We start from the raw sequence: 12,022 nt of genomic DNA on the forward strand, positions 1-12,022 counted from the left end.
TTTAATCTGTGTTCTGTCTGTGGGAGATCGCCAATTTAGTATTAATTGTTACTGAACTGAGAATAGTATAACATTGTGTGTCCTTGCCCACTATGACCAGCTTTGAAGAGGTCATTTTGGGTTACGTATTCTTTTGTCCTTCCACATCTAGCCCATTAGGATCCATTTTGTCAGTAAAATGTAATCTTTGACTGCAGTCCGTTGAATAGAACCTCAGCACAACACAGAAGCCAGGCAGCTCTTCCAGCACAGACTCTTAAATGAAAAGGTGGCTCTGCAGCTGAGCAGTGCCTTACATAATGCTACTTAACTGCCTCCCTCTCGAGTTCCTTTGAGCTGAACGGATGCAAATGGGTCTATAAACAAAATCATAGCCTAGACGGTCTGGGATGCATCATCTTGTTCAAAATTAAGTGTCTGTACAGAAGTGGTCAAATACAAGCTGATTCAAACACAAATCCCCTAATAGCAGATAGACATTTTTAGCATCAACTAAAATGTAATATTGGTAAAAATTGCAGTAAAGAAGTTGGTAATGTTTATACTATATATTTTCTATTGCTAAAGTATAACATACATAAAAGAAATCAGCAATTTTACAATTGCTTATGTGATGGATATGTGTCTAAAGAATGTGATGGGTACTATAATAACTTGGCCATATTTATAAGGTTCTTGATTAGTAAGGGTGTCAAAGGTTACTGGGAAAAGGAAAGAATGGGGTTGAAAGGAATAATAAATCAGCCAATGGCAGTGAAGACTTAATGGGCTAAATGGCCTAATTCTGCTCCTATGCCTCATGTATACCAAAGCATCATTGCATAAAATACAATAGAACTGTTTGGTTGCTAATGACTGGTCCAATAGATGTGAGATTGTATATTGTGGCCAAATTGGTGCCCCTATGATGCAATCATTGTTCAGGGGCAAGTCCCACAGTTAAGCAGTAGTGAACAGAAGATCTTTTTTAGTTTTGAAGGGGTGAATATTAGTCATTTCACCTGAGGTAATGGTGTTTTAGAGCTTTTCATAGACACCTGAGAGATGAGGCAGGGTGTTGGGCAAAGGTTTATCCAAAAGATACCATCTTTGGCAGTGAAGCATGATTTTCAATGGTGCACTGGAGGGTCAAGTCCCTACCTGGAATCCAATCCCAATCAAAGATGAGACTGTTACCACTGAGCAAATTTCAACGTCAATAACTCTATAACGATTGGCTCACTCATTCACTTACCGACCTCGATTGCCAAGTGGGCTGGGAGAAGTTGCAATGGCAGGCGAGTCCTTTGTTTCCCTTTGCAAAAGTCTTGCCTGTTGGTCACCAATGCAAAGCAGCGCCACTGATAGAGAAACACAACCAGCAGTTAATTTCCCTGCACTAGAGTGTCCTTCCTCATTTTGACATGATCTGCATCAGTCTCCAAGGGTGAAATGAAGAGATTGAAGACAGATTTAATGGGATATGGGAAGTCTGGAAACTGAGGAAACGAGGCATCTTCAGAGCTGAGGGAGAATCTGAGATTCTGCCAATTCTGAGGAAGCCTTATTCTCTTCCTGCTCATCTTGCTCTTCTGAAAACAAGTCCTAATGAGAATATCCCTTGGTATTCGGTAGACAATGGTGGTGTATTAATCTTCATGCTGCTGCTCTGGAAAATTTTTCAGAGACAACAGTGTCTCAATGTTTTAACGCAATTAAATTTTTCTTCAAGCATTATGATTAGAAAGGCTGAATATGGATGCAGTGAAGCCATGGAGGTTAAGAACACCGAGGGTGGGTGAAATTATTCTTTCTTAAACCCCAAACAGCCCAAAGTTGTGATCTGCTGCTCTGCCTGCTCACTTCATCTTCTTTTCATTGTTTTCAGGCAAGGGAAGCAAAACTGAGTGTCGTTAACATTGAAGGCCAGGGAACAGTCAGACTGACTTCAGATCACATTTTATGTTTGTATGCTTTATCCTTGCTTTTCAAATAATACTTTGGTTATTATATCACAAGGGGAGTTAATGTAGAAGGTCAGCAGCCACTTCTACATGAATTTCCGGACAGTTTCCCATGTTAGTAGATGCGTGCAGAGAGAAACAGCCGGGAGCTGTGTATTTGGAGTTTTCCGGAGAGATCACAATTGAAATTACTGTGCAAAAATCTTTGGCACCCTGGATTTTTTATATAAACTTTGTTTTAGATGTTTCATTAGTGTGTCAGTAGAAAAGAGCAAATTTTAGATTTCCAAACATGCATTTTCCAAAAAATTACGTATTAGCAACACTCACAAAATGCTGGAGGAACATAGCAGGTCAGGCAGTATCTATGTAGGAGGTCAGGATTACAGTCAATGTTTCAGGCTGAGACCTGACCACTTTTCAAGTAAAATCTTGATTGTTTTGTAGGTAATGTACATGATTAAACAAGGTTGAATGAACTAAACTGATTGCAACAGAAGTGGGTGTAGAAGGCATCACACTAGGTGAAGGATAACCAAATTAAAAGGCGAGGGTGTGGCAGATGTGACAAGTTAACCGTCATATCATCAACTCTTCCACATCAGCTTGAGTGAGCAGAGCAACAAGACGCAAGCTGGTCCTCCTGCATCAGCAGAAATTTTGCAGGAGTCAGGAGTTTCAAGATGTGCTGTCCAAGCTTTTCTGAATAAGCAAAAAGAAAGAGGATAGGTTGAGGACCAGAAACCGATTACAGCAGATGAGAGATGCATCAAGCTGACATTCCTTCTAAGTCCAGCACTGCAATCGGCTCTGAACTCACAGAAACCACTGGAACCCAAATACACCCCTCTACAGTCTGCAGAAGTCTTGTCTGAAATGGAAGAGTTGCTGCCAAAATGTGTAGGGAAGAGTCTCACCTACACACAAAAACACAAGAGCTGGGGGACTGCTGAGTCAGTTTCAAATGCTTGGCTCAAACAGGAGGCAGCTTATCCAGAGCTGGAGAGTGCGACATGGAGGAGTGTCTGCAGACAACAGTGAAGCGCAGCACAGGTTCCCTGCAGGTTTGGGCTGCATTTCTGCAATGAAGTTGGTGATACAGTCAAAATTAATGGAATATAAGCAGATTCTGATCCATCAGGGGGGATCTGATCGGTCCCAAGTTCATTCTGCAACAGGACAATGATCTCAAACACACAGCCAAGGTCATGGAGAACCATTTTCAAGAAGTTCTGCAACAGATTGTGAGGCCTCCACAGAGCCCTGATCTCAACATCATCGAGGCTGCCTGAGATCACCTGGAGAGACAGAAGCAAGCGAGACAGCCGAAGTCTGCAGAAGAACTGTGGCAAGTTCTCCAAAATGCTTGGGACAACCTACCAGCCGATCTCCTTATAAAACTGCATGACAGTGTACCTAAGAGAATTGATGCAGCTTTAAAGGCAAATATTGATTTGATTCTGTATTTTACTCTTTACTGCTCTTTGTAGTAAATTTTGATATTTAGAAACTTTTAATTTCTTCGATTTCTGAGAGCATCTTCACTTCTTAGATTTTTTTTTTACATGTGCCTAAGACTTCCGTACAGTACGGTAACTTATCACTTTGTGTTGTATAATCGATGAACAATTCCATATGCCACACCTATGAGGAAGAGTGAGTCAGCAGTGGGTTGTTATTCATTCCAACAGAGTGTCATGTCATGTCTATATCAGACAGGTAGTGTCATTTTAGTATCGCTACACTACATGAGAAATTCCATTATAAAAATGAGTACTGTGGTAGTGTAACGGTGAACGCGATGTGCTATTACAGCTCAGGGGCTTCAGAGTTCAGTTCCGGTGCCATCTGTAAGGAGTCTGGATGTCCTGTCTGTGGATTGTGTGGGTTTTCCCTGGTGCTCCGGTTTCCTCCCGCAGTCCAAAGAGTTACTGGGTAGGTTACTTAGTCATTGTAAATTGTCCCGTGATTACGCCAGGGTTAAATTGGGGTTGCTGGGGTGTTGTAGCCCGTAGGACTAGAAGGGCCCACTCCACACTGAATAAAACAAATAGGGCTATAGAAATTTGAGAGAGTGGAAAACTCACCAAACAATTGAATTTAAAATTTCTTGAATCTGAATTGCAGCAGGGAAATTCGAGATGCATTGGGGAGAGTGCATTATGCATTAGGAAAACTTATGTCAATGACTGGCCACACTGTCAGTCATAATCTCCAAAGATATGATTTATAAAAAGCTGCTTATCTAAACTGCTCAATTATTTTTGTCATAAATCTAATAAAATGTTTTCTTGGTTATTGGATGGTAAGTGAAAACAATTATCTCTCCTCCCACACTTTGCAAAATCAACAGCAAATAATTCCCCTGTGGACTGTGGTGGTGAATAAGAACTTTTGCCAATATGTGTTTGCATTATGATTTTGTGCAGCAGGTCCTGCTCTCCTTGTCAAAGCCATGATTTATTTACCTACTGTTGTTTCCCTTTGTACCTCAAAGTAAGCTGTTTATCAATGTGTATATATCACCATATCCTACCCTGAGATTCATTTTCTTGTGGACATTCACTGTAACATGGTAGAATCAGTGAAAGGCTACATGCAAAGACTGACAAATGACCAATGTGCAAAAGACAAACTGTGCAAATTCAAAAAGAAAAACAATAATAAATAAGTAAATATACTGAGAGCATGAGTGTCAGAATTCTTGAAAGTGAGGCGGTAGGTTGTGGAATCGGTTCGGTGTTGAGGTGAGTGACGTTGTCCCCACTGGTCGAAGGGTGATAACTTCTCCTGAATCTGGTAGTGTGGGACCTGAGGCTCTTTTACCTCGTTCCTGCAAGAAGAGAGCAAGGCCTGGGTGGTGGTGGATCTGGATGACGGATGCTGCTTTCTCGTGACAGTGCTTCCTGTAGATGTGCTCAATAGCGTGGAGGTCTCCCCGTCACCTCACCTCCCTCCCTCCAAATGAAACTGCCACAAAAATAGACGCAGGGACCACAATTCACAATGAATCCACGCCAGCTTTTATGATGCAGATCTTAATGCATCTTCCTCTCAGCTCAGTAGGGTGGGGTCTGTAGAGAGCAGAGCTGATCTTTACCTGAATCCAAGAGTGAGACGTCAAGAATGATGCTTAAATGTACCTAAAAACACTACAGTGAAACCAAAAAAAAGAGAGCTTCCCAGCAAATCATTGCAGATGCCAAAGGGTGCTTCATACCTGTGAGAGAGGCATCTGGGTGACCTTTCCATGTCATTGGTCACTACTGCAGAGGTAACTACACAGCACACCGTGAAGCTAGACTGGATTTTGCAATCCACATACTTGGTCATCAATACTCATTGCAAGTGAATGCCATTGTGCTACAGTGTCTCGGCCAGTCCACGGAATTCCCAAATCACTCAGGAGGCGGGATAACACAAGTGTAATCAGGCCATGCTCTCGGAGGCTTCTATTGCCGCGTGGTCACACCACATGGTCAGTAAGGAAGTGGAATACTCCTTAAAAAAATAAACATGCCTGCATATTCGCCTTGTTGGTGTTTGGCAACAGATTTGGGTAAGAAACTTGAGGGCGAAGACATGTACGGCACAGCTTTGTGGGCCGAAGGACCTGTATTGTGCTGTAGGTTTTCTATGTTCTAAGTTGAACCCAAACACCAGACAAACGTGGACCCCCTCACATCGCAAGTCCTTCCCAAAAGCTGTGCGGTCTTTGCTTCATCTCCAAGGGCAAACACGTTTTGCGGAAGCCTTGGAATCAGCGAAGTCGCCATTGAAACCTGCCGCATATCACCGGAAAGCTTATGGAGAAAATTCAGACACCAATCGATCGGTGCTTCCTTCACATAACGCTGACGAGGCCACATCTGGAGTATTGCCCATTCTGGTTGCCCTACGATAGGAAAGATGTCGAGGCTTTGAAGAGGGTGCAAAAGGGGTTTTCCAGGAGGCTGCCTGGTTTAAAGGGGGGCACGTGCTATCACCAGAGGCTGGACAAAGTTGGGTTGTTTTCTCTGGAGCGTCGCAGGTGGAGGGGAGATCTGCGAGAGGTTTACAAGATTGAGAGGCATTGAGAGCTGGACCGAGAGTATCTGTGTCCCAGGGTTGAAATATCTAATACCAGAGGTCATGTATTGATGGTGAGAGGGGGTAGGTTCAGGGGGATGTGAGGGGTAAGATTTTTTACTCAGAATGCTGATGGAGGCTTTTAGGAGATGTTTGGAAGGAAGACAGAGAACTCGACATGGCGCAGGTAGGTGGCGTGAGTGGGTGTTTTTGATTTGCTTGTCGGCCTGTTGAGAACACTGTGGGCTGAATGGCCTTTTCTGTGCTGGCCTTTTCTCTGTTCTATGATCTCTCTTCCCACTTCAGCATCCACAGCTCAGTGAGCGCTGGAAGACAACTCGTTATGGAAGTGCCGCGCTGCCATTGAATCCGTCGGCGCGCTGGCGTCTGGGTCTCCTGTCCTGCACATCGTGAACACGGCGGAATGTTTAACCCGGAGCACTGGGTCAGTGGCCTGTGCACCGCAAATCAGGTTTGAGGAATTCCATAAGGCCTAGACAATAATTTAAATTTCTCGTCCTTCATTCCGTTTTATGAAATATAACATTTTATACCAAGCAACCTGAAATAATCCGTTCCACATTGTGTGTGTGTGAGAGAGAGAGTGAGAGTTTGTGGGTGAGAGTGAGAGTGTGTATGTGAGTGTGTGTGTGAGAGAGAGAGTGTGTGTATGTCTGTGTGAGAGAGAGTGTGTATGTGAGTGTGTGTGTGTATGTGAGAGAGAGTGTGTGTATGTGAGTGTGTGTGTGAGAGAGTGTGTGTATGTGAGTGTGAGTGTGTGTGTGTGTGTGTGTGTGAGAGAGAGTGAGTGTGTGTGTGTATGTGAGAGAGAGTGTGTGTATGTGAGTGTGTGTGTGAGAGAGAGTGTGTATGTGAGTGTGAGTGTGTGTGTGTGAGAGAGAGAGAGTGAGTGTGTGTGTGTGTGAGAGAGTGAGAGTGTGTGTGAGAGAGAGAGTGAGAGTTTGTGGGTGAGAGTGAGAGTGTGTATGTGAGTGTGTGTGTGAGAGAGAGAGAGTGTGTGTATGTGTGTGTGAGAGAGAGTGTGTATGTGAGTGTGTGTGTGTATGTGAGAGAGAGTGTGTGTATGTGAGTGTGTGTGTGAGAGAGTGTGTGAGTGTGAGTGTGTATGTGAGAGAGAGTGTGTGTATGTGAGTGTGTGTGTGAGAGAGTGTGTGTATGTGAGTGTGAGTGTGTGTGTGTGTGTGTGAGTGTGAGTGTGTGTGTGTGTGAGAGAGAGAGAGTGAGAGTGTGTGTGAGAGAGAGAGTGAGAGTGTGTATGTGAGTGTGTGTGTGTGAGAGAGAGAGTGTGTGTATGTGAGTGTGTGTGAGAGTGTGTGTATGTGTGTGTGTGAGAGTGAGTGTGTATGTGAGTGTGTGTGTGAAAGAGAGAGAGTGGGTTTGTGTGTGTGAGAGAGGGTGAGAGTGTGTCTGTCTGTGTGTGTGAGAGAGAGAGAGTGTGTGTGTGTGTCTGTGTGTGTGAGAGAGAGAGAGAGTGTGTATGTATGTGAGTGTGTCTGTGTGTGTGTGAGAGAGAGAGAGAGAGAGACACACACACACACAGATATTGAGAGAGAGAGAGACACACACACAGATATTGAGAGAGAGAGAGAGTGTGTGTGTGTGCTTAATGGGTGTCCACTGAATGAACCACACGAACCCTGCGTAACTGAAAGGGGAAATCTAGAAAACTGTCACTCTGAATCTGGCAGAATTTTGCCTGCATAACTCCCGGAGACTGTCCAGTGAGGTACCCTAATGCCCTTGAGGTGCTCTTGCACCGAGCCGCGCAACGTGGCGATGCCGTGAAGCTTGTTATCAAAAGTAGAGCAATGAGTCCATGAGGGCGGGGGTTCCCGGGTCTTTTTATACCATGCACCCTTACAAATAGCTGAGAGATCTGGAAACCCCGAACTAGGGAATCAAAAATTTAAATACTGCGGATGCTGGAAGTTTAAATTAAAAACAGAAAATGCGGAAGATGAAGTATCGGCACTTGTGGAGAGAGGGACACCAGCTGGCATTTGTCTGTTCCTCTGCACCGGATGGGGGAGAGGAGTTGCTGCTTCAGGTAAAAATTACCTGATTACCTTGCTGGGAGCCCGACTGGCCTGAAGTGACATCACCTGCTCGGGTATGAAGGAGCAATTTGTTCTTTTGCAAACAAAATCTGTTAACAGATCAGCCTCTGCTCACAACTCGCAACGGAGGTAAATGGAAGGATGAGCACGGAACCACGCTGGCAGTGAGGTGCAGACGGAAAACGCGCTCCCGCGTAGGCAGCACCTGTGGAGAGCAGAATTCAGGCCCATGCATTTCCAACAATTAGAATAGTGTGTTTTAGAGAGGGGAATGATCAAAGTTCCAAAGTGAAGTTATCGTCAAAGTACAGGTATGTCACCCCGTACACACTCACACACGGGGTAGGTATGTCACCCCGTACACACTCACACACGGGGTAGGTATGTCACCTCGTACACACTCACACACGGGGTAGGTATGTCACCCCGTACACACTCACACACGGGGTAGGAATGTCAGCCAGTACAGCCCTTTCGGACAAACTCGGCAAATCCGAGAGTCCATGGAAGACTGCAGCCCACAGGACCCCGCGTGCAAAAGAGAACCAACTGTGGAAATGTGCGAAAGAAAAAATATAATAAATAAATGAGCAAATGAATATCGAGAACCTGAGGTGAGATGAAGGGGGCAAAAGGCCCCAGACCCAGATTGGTCAAGTGATCGAAATGTGGTCGGTCCTACTGATGATGATAATAATCGCAACTGATCTATAGACAGATGAGAGAGGGAGGGAGGGAGAGAGGGAGAGGGAGAGAGAGGGAGAGGGAGAGGGAGAGGGAGAGAGGGAGGGAGGGAGGGAGAGAGGGAGAGGGAGAGAGAGGGAGAGAGGGAGGAGGGAGGGAGGGAGAGAGAGAGAGAGAGAGAGAGAGAGAGAGAGAGAGAGAGAGAGAGAGAGAGAGAGAGAGAGAGAGAGAGAGAGAGAGAGAGAGAGAGAGAGAGAGAGAGAGAGAGAGAGAGAGAGAGAGAGAGAGAGAGAGAGAGATGAGAGAGAGAGAGAGAGAGAGAGAGGAGAGAGAGAGAGAGAGAGAGAGAGAGAGAGAGAGAGAGAGAGAGAGAGAGAGAGAGAGAGAGAGAGAGAGAGAGAGAGAGAGATCAACTGAGAGCACAGAAGTTGCTGTTAATCCGAAACAACTTTACAGATGGATAGTTGTACATCAGAACTGTCCAGTTCCGACACAAGCTGGAAGGGTGGGTTATCCGCAGGTGTTGAAGGGCGGGGGTGGGGTACACTGTATGATAGCAGAAGGTGTTGGAAGCTCTGGCTTACTGAAATTGTGCGAGAGCCCATGCTTCACAAGTTGACCTGACCTGCTCAGATCCCAGAACATCCCCTCTATTCGGAACTCCACAGCTCTGTACAAACTATGACCAAGGTATTTACCCAAGGGCATCAGTTGATGAAGCTATTATAAAATTTAACAACTGTTAATATGTAAGCGTATCTTGACATACTGGAGAAATGCTGGCAGACTAATCCTTTCAATGTACGTGGTAAAAGGGCCACGGGACGAGTGGGTCATGTTAGAAATGGGATTTGAGAGGGGCCAGCGGCCTGGGACTCCCCGTCTTGGTTCGCTCAGGTTTGCAGTAGGTTTCCGCTCCCCACCCTCGTAACAAGACAGAATGCCCCTTGTTTCCATTTCGGGATACATTCTTTCCCCTTTTCAGAATTTGTCCCATACGCAGTGGACGACAATGAAAAAGACGGGCCGCGGCGGTTCACACAGCAAGATCCCACGAGCAGGAGGATGGGGTGGGGGGGGGCTCACCTTCCAGCAAGAAGATGCCAGCGTCCTGCCCAATCCCCTCATGGATAAATAACCCCCCAGCCCATGGCGCGCCTCTCCCAGTGCAGTCTGGTCCGCCGTTCTGGGTTGCGGGACCCGGCTTGCTGTGTGCATTGGCAGCTCTGGCAGAAGCCTGCGGGTGTGATGGTACCGTCCTGTACTCCAGTTTGAACCCCCCTCCTGGTCAACACCTACATTGGGAGAGGCCGGACGTTTCTTTCGTCGGCCCCTGGGAAATTTCCCCGTCAAAAGGTGGAGGCCAGGAAGGGCGAGGGGCATCCTGCTTTGCCTTTGCCCTCTCAGATCCTATGGGTAACGGGATGCCCGTCCCCGAACGGAAGCCCCGGCAAACAGCCTGTTCCAAGCACTCGGGCAGCGGCGAGAGCGAGTCGCAACTTCAGGTCATTGCATGTCCCGGGTGTCCGTAGTCCAGGGAATCCTGGTACCGCCTTCTGTGGAGGTATCGGTGGCATTAGTAAAATCCGGGCGTCACTCGTTAATCGGGAATCGATTAAACTCGAAAGGGTTACAGCTTTTCAACTTCTTTCCCGCTGGTGGGTGACGTTATGTACATTTCCACCCGATGGGCTCGTGAGCAAGAAAAAATAAATTAAATCGAATGAACTGAAGTACGGCGGACGCGCCCGTGTGTAAATGGGAGTCCTAGGTGGTGGGGGGGGCGCGGACCACCCGACCAGGCACTCGGGGCTTTACACCTGCTCCCGGACGCCCCGTCTCCCCATGGGCTGGCGGACTGGGTGCCTTCGCCCCACAGAGGAACGGGAGCGGACAGTGCCTGCCCCATCCATCACCCGCTACGAAAGGTGTATCACACCTGGTATCTGTCGAGCCACAACCTTTCATTCGCTCTCTCACGCTTCTATCCGTCTACCTGTCTCCTTGCCTCCCTGTCTGTTCCGTTTCTCTCCCTCACCCAGACCTTACATACTCTGCCGTTTTCTCTCTCCCTTTCTCTATCTGTCTATTCCCCCCCCCCCACCTGACCTTCCCCGGGTCCGCGTCCTTTCGCCCACTCCCCCAGCTGCCCGTCTCAAGCCGCTTCCGTGACCACTTCCCAAACTGAAACATCGACCTTTCATTGAACGTCGGTGCTCTCCCTCGCTGAGGGGAGCATTTGCCGATCTTCCCACAGCCCCCGCCTGCTTTGACAACGGCTGTTTCATACAAGCCGCTGCCATCCTTTTCTATGTTTTAAAGTCTTTTCACATGTTGATCGTTATCTCCTTTTTTTTTGCAAGAAAAGGAAGAAAAAAACCTGGTTCTGGGTACAGAAGGCCGAACTGTCGCGTACAGTGCTCTGGCAGAATGCACTCTCCTTTACGCGCGGGAGTCACCTGCCTCCCGAACTCCTCATTGTTCCTTCCAGCTTCGCCCTCCCTTTGACTTTTTTGAAGCCTGTTGCACACAAGCCCCCGCAAAATGAGCTTCAAATTGGATACATATTGAGGGTCCTTTGTCTGTCGAGGGTCGTACAAGGCTAATTAAATTTGATCCTAACAAATAAGGCACGTCGCCACCCATTAATCCCGACTCGGCTTTCATCCCGCACTTGCATTCAGGGCCTGAGTGCTGTTCCTTAAAATATGCCCACTCAGTGAGTTTAATCTATTGAAAAACATTTGCAGAAGTCTATTGTCCTCCCAATCTTGTAGCCATTTTCTATTAGGAAAGCGAGGAACAGCCGTTTGCTGCTTTGAGTCATTAAACCAAAGATTGCCTGAAAACCATAATATATTTACGCGTTTCCAATTTTTTAAATTTAAATGTGGAGTTTTTAATCCCCCCAGGAAGGTTCACACTGAAACGTCGTTATATTACGGAGATTTCAATCGATGAGAGCGTGGTTTAACTTTAGTTACCGAAAAAAATAATCTTTTGAATTTTGACTGATTGAGGGCGGGAACAATGTTAACCCGCTTGAGAAGATTTTTACGAACACTCGCGCGCAAAATAAATCAGTTTAAATAAGAATTTGTGTACAAAGGTGATGGGGTTAGTCCTCAAGCCAGCGCCGGTTGCTGACCTTTTCGGCCGAGTTACTATAAACTGCGTTTGCATTAAACGTACGGAACCTGACCAAACCGCCTCTCAGCAAGGCGCAGAGTTGATAACTGGGTCTCAGAT

The sequence above is a fragment of the Hypanus sabinus genome, chromosome 18 (genome assembly GCF_030144855.1).
Source record: "Hypanus sabinus isolate sHypSab1 chromosome 18, sHypSab1.hap1, whole genome shotgun sequence".
Classification (NCBI taxonomy): Eukaryota; Metazoa; Chordata; class Chondrichthyes; order Myliobatiformes; family Dasyatidae; genus Hypanus; species Hypanus sabinus.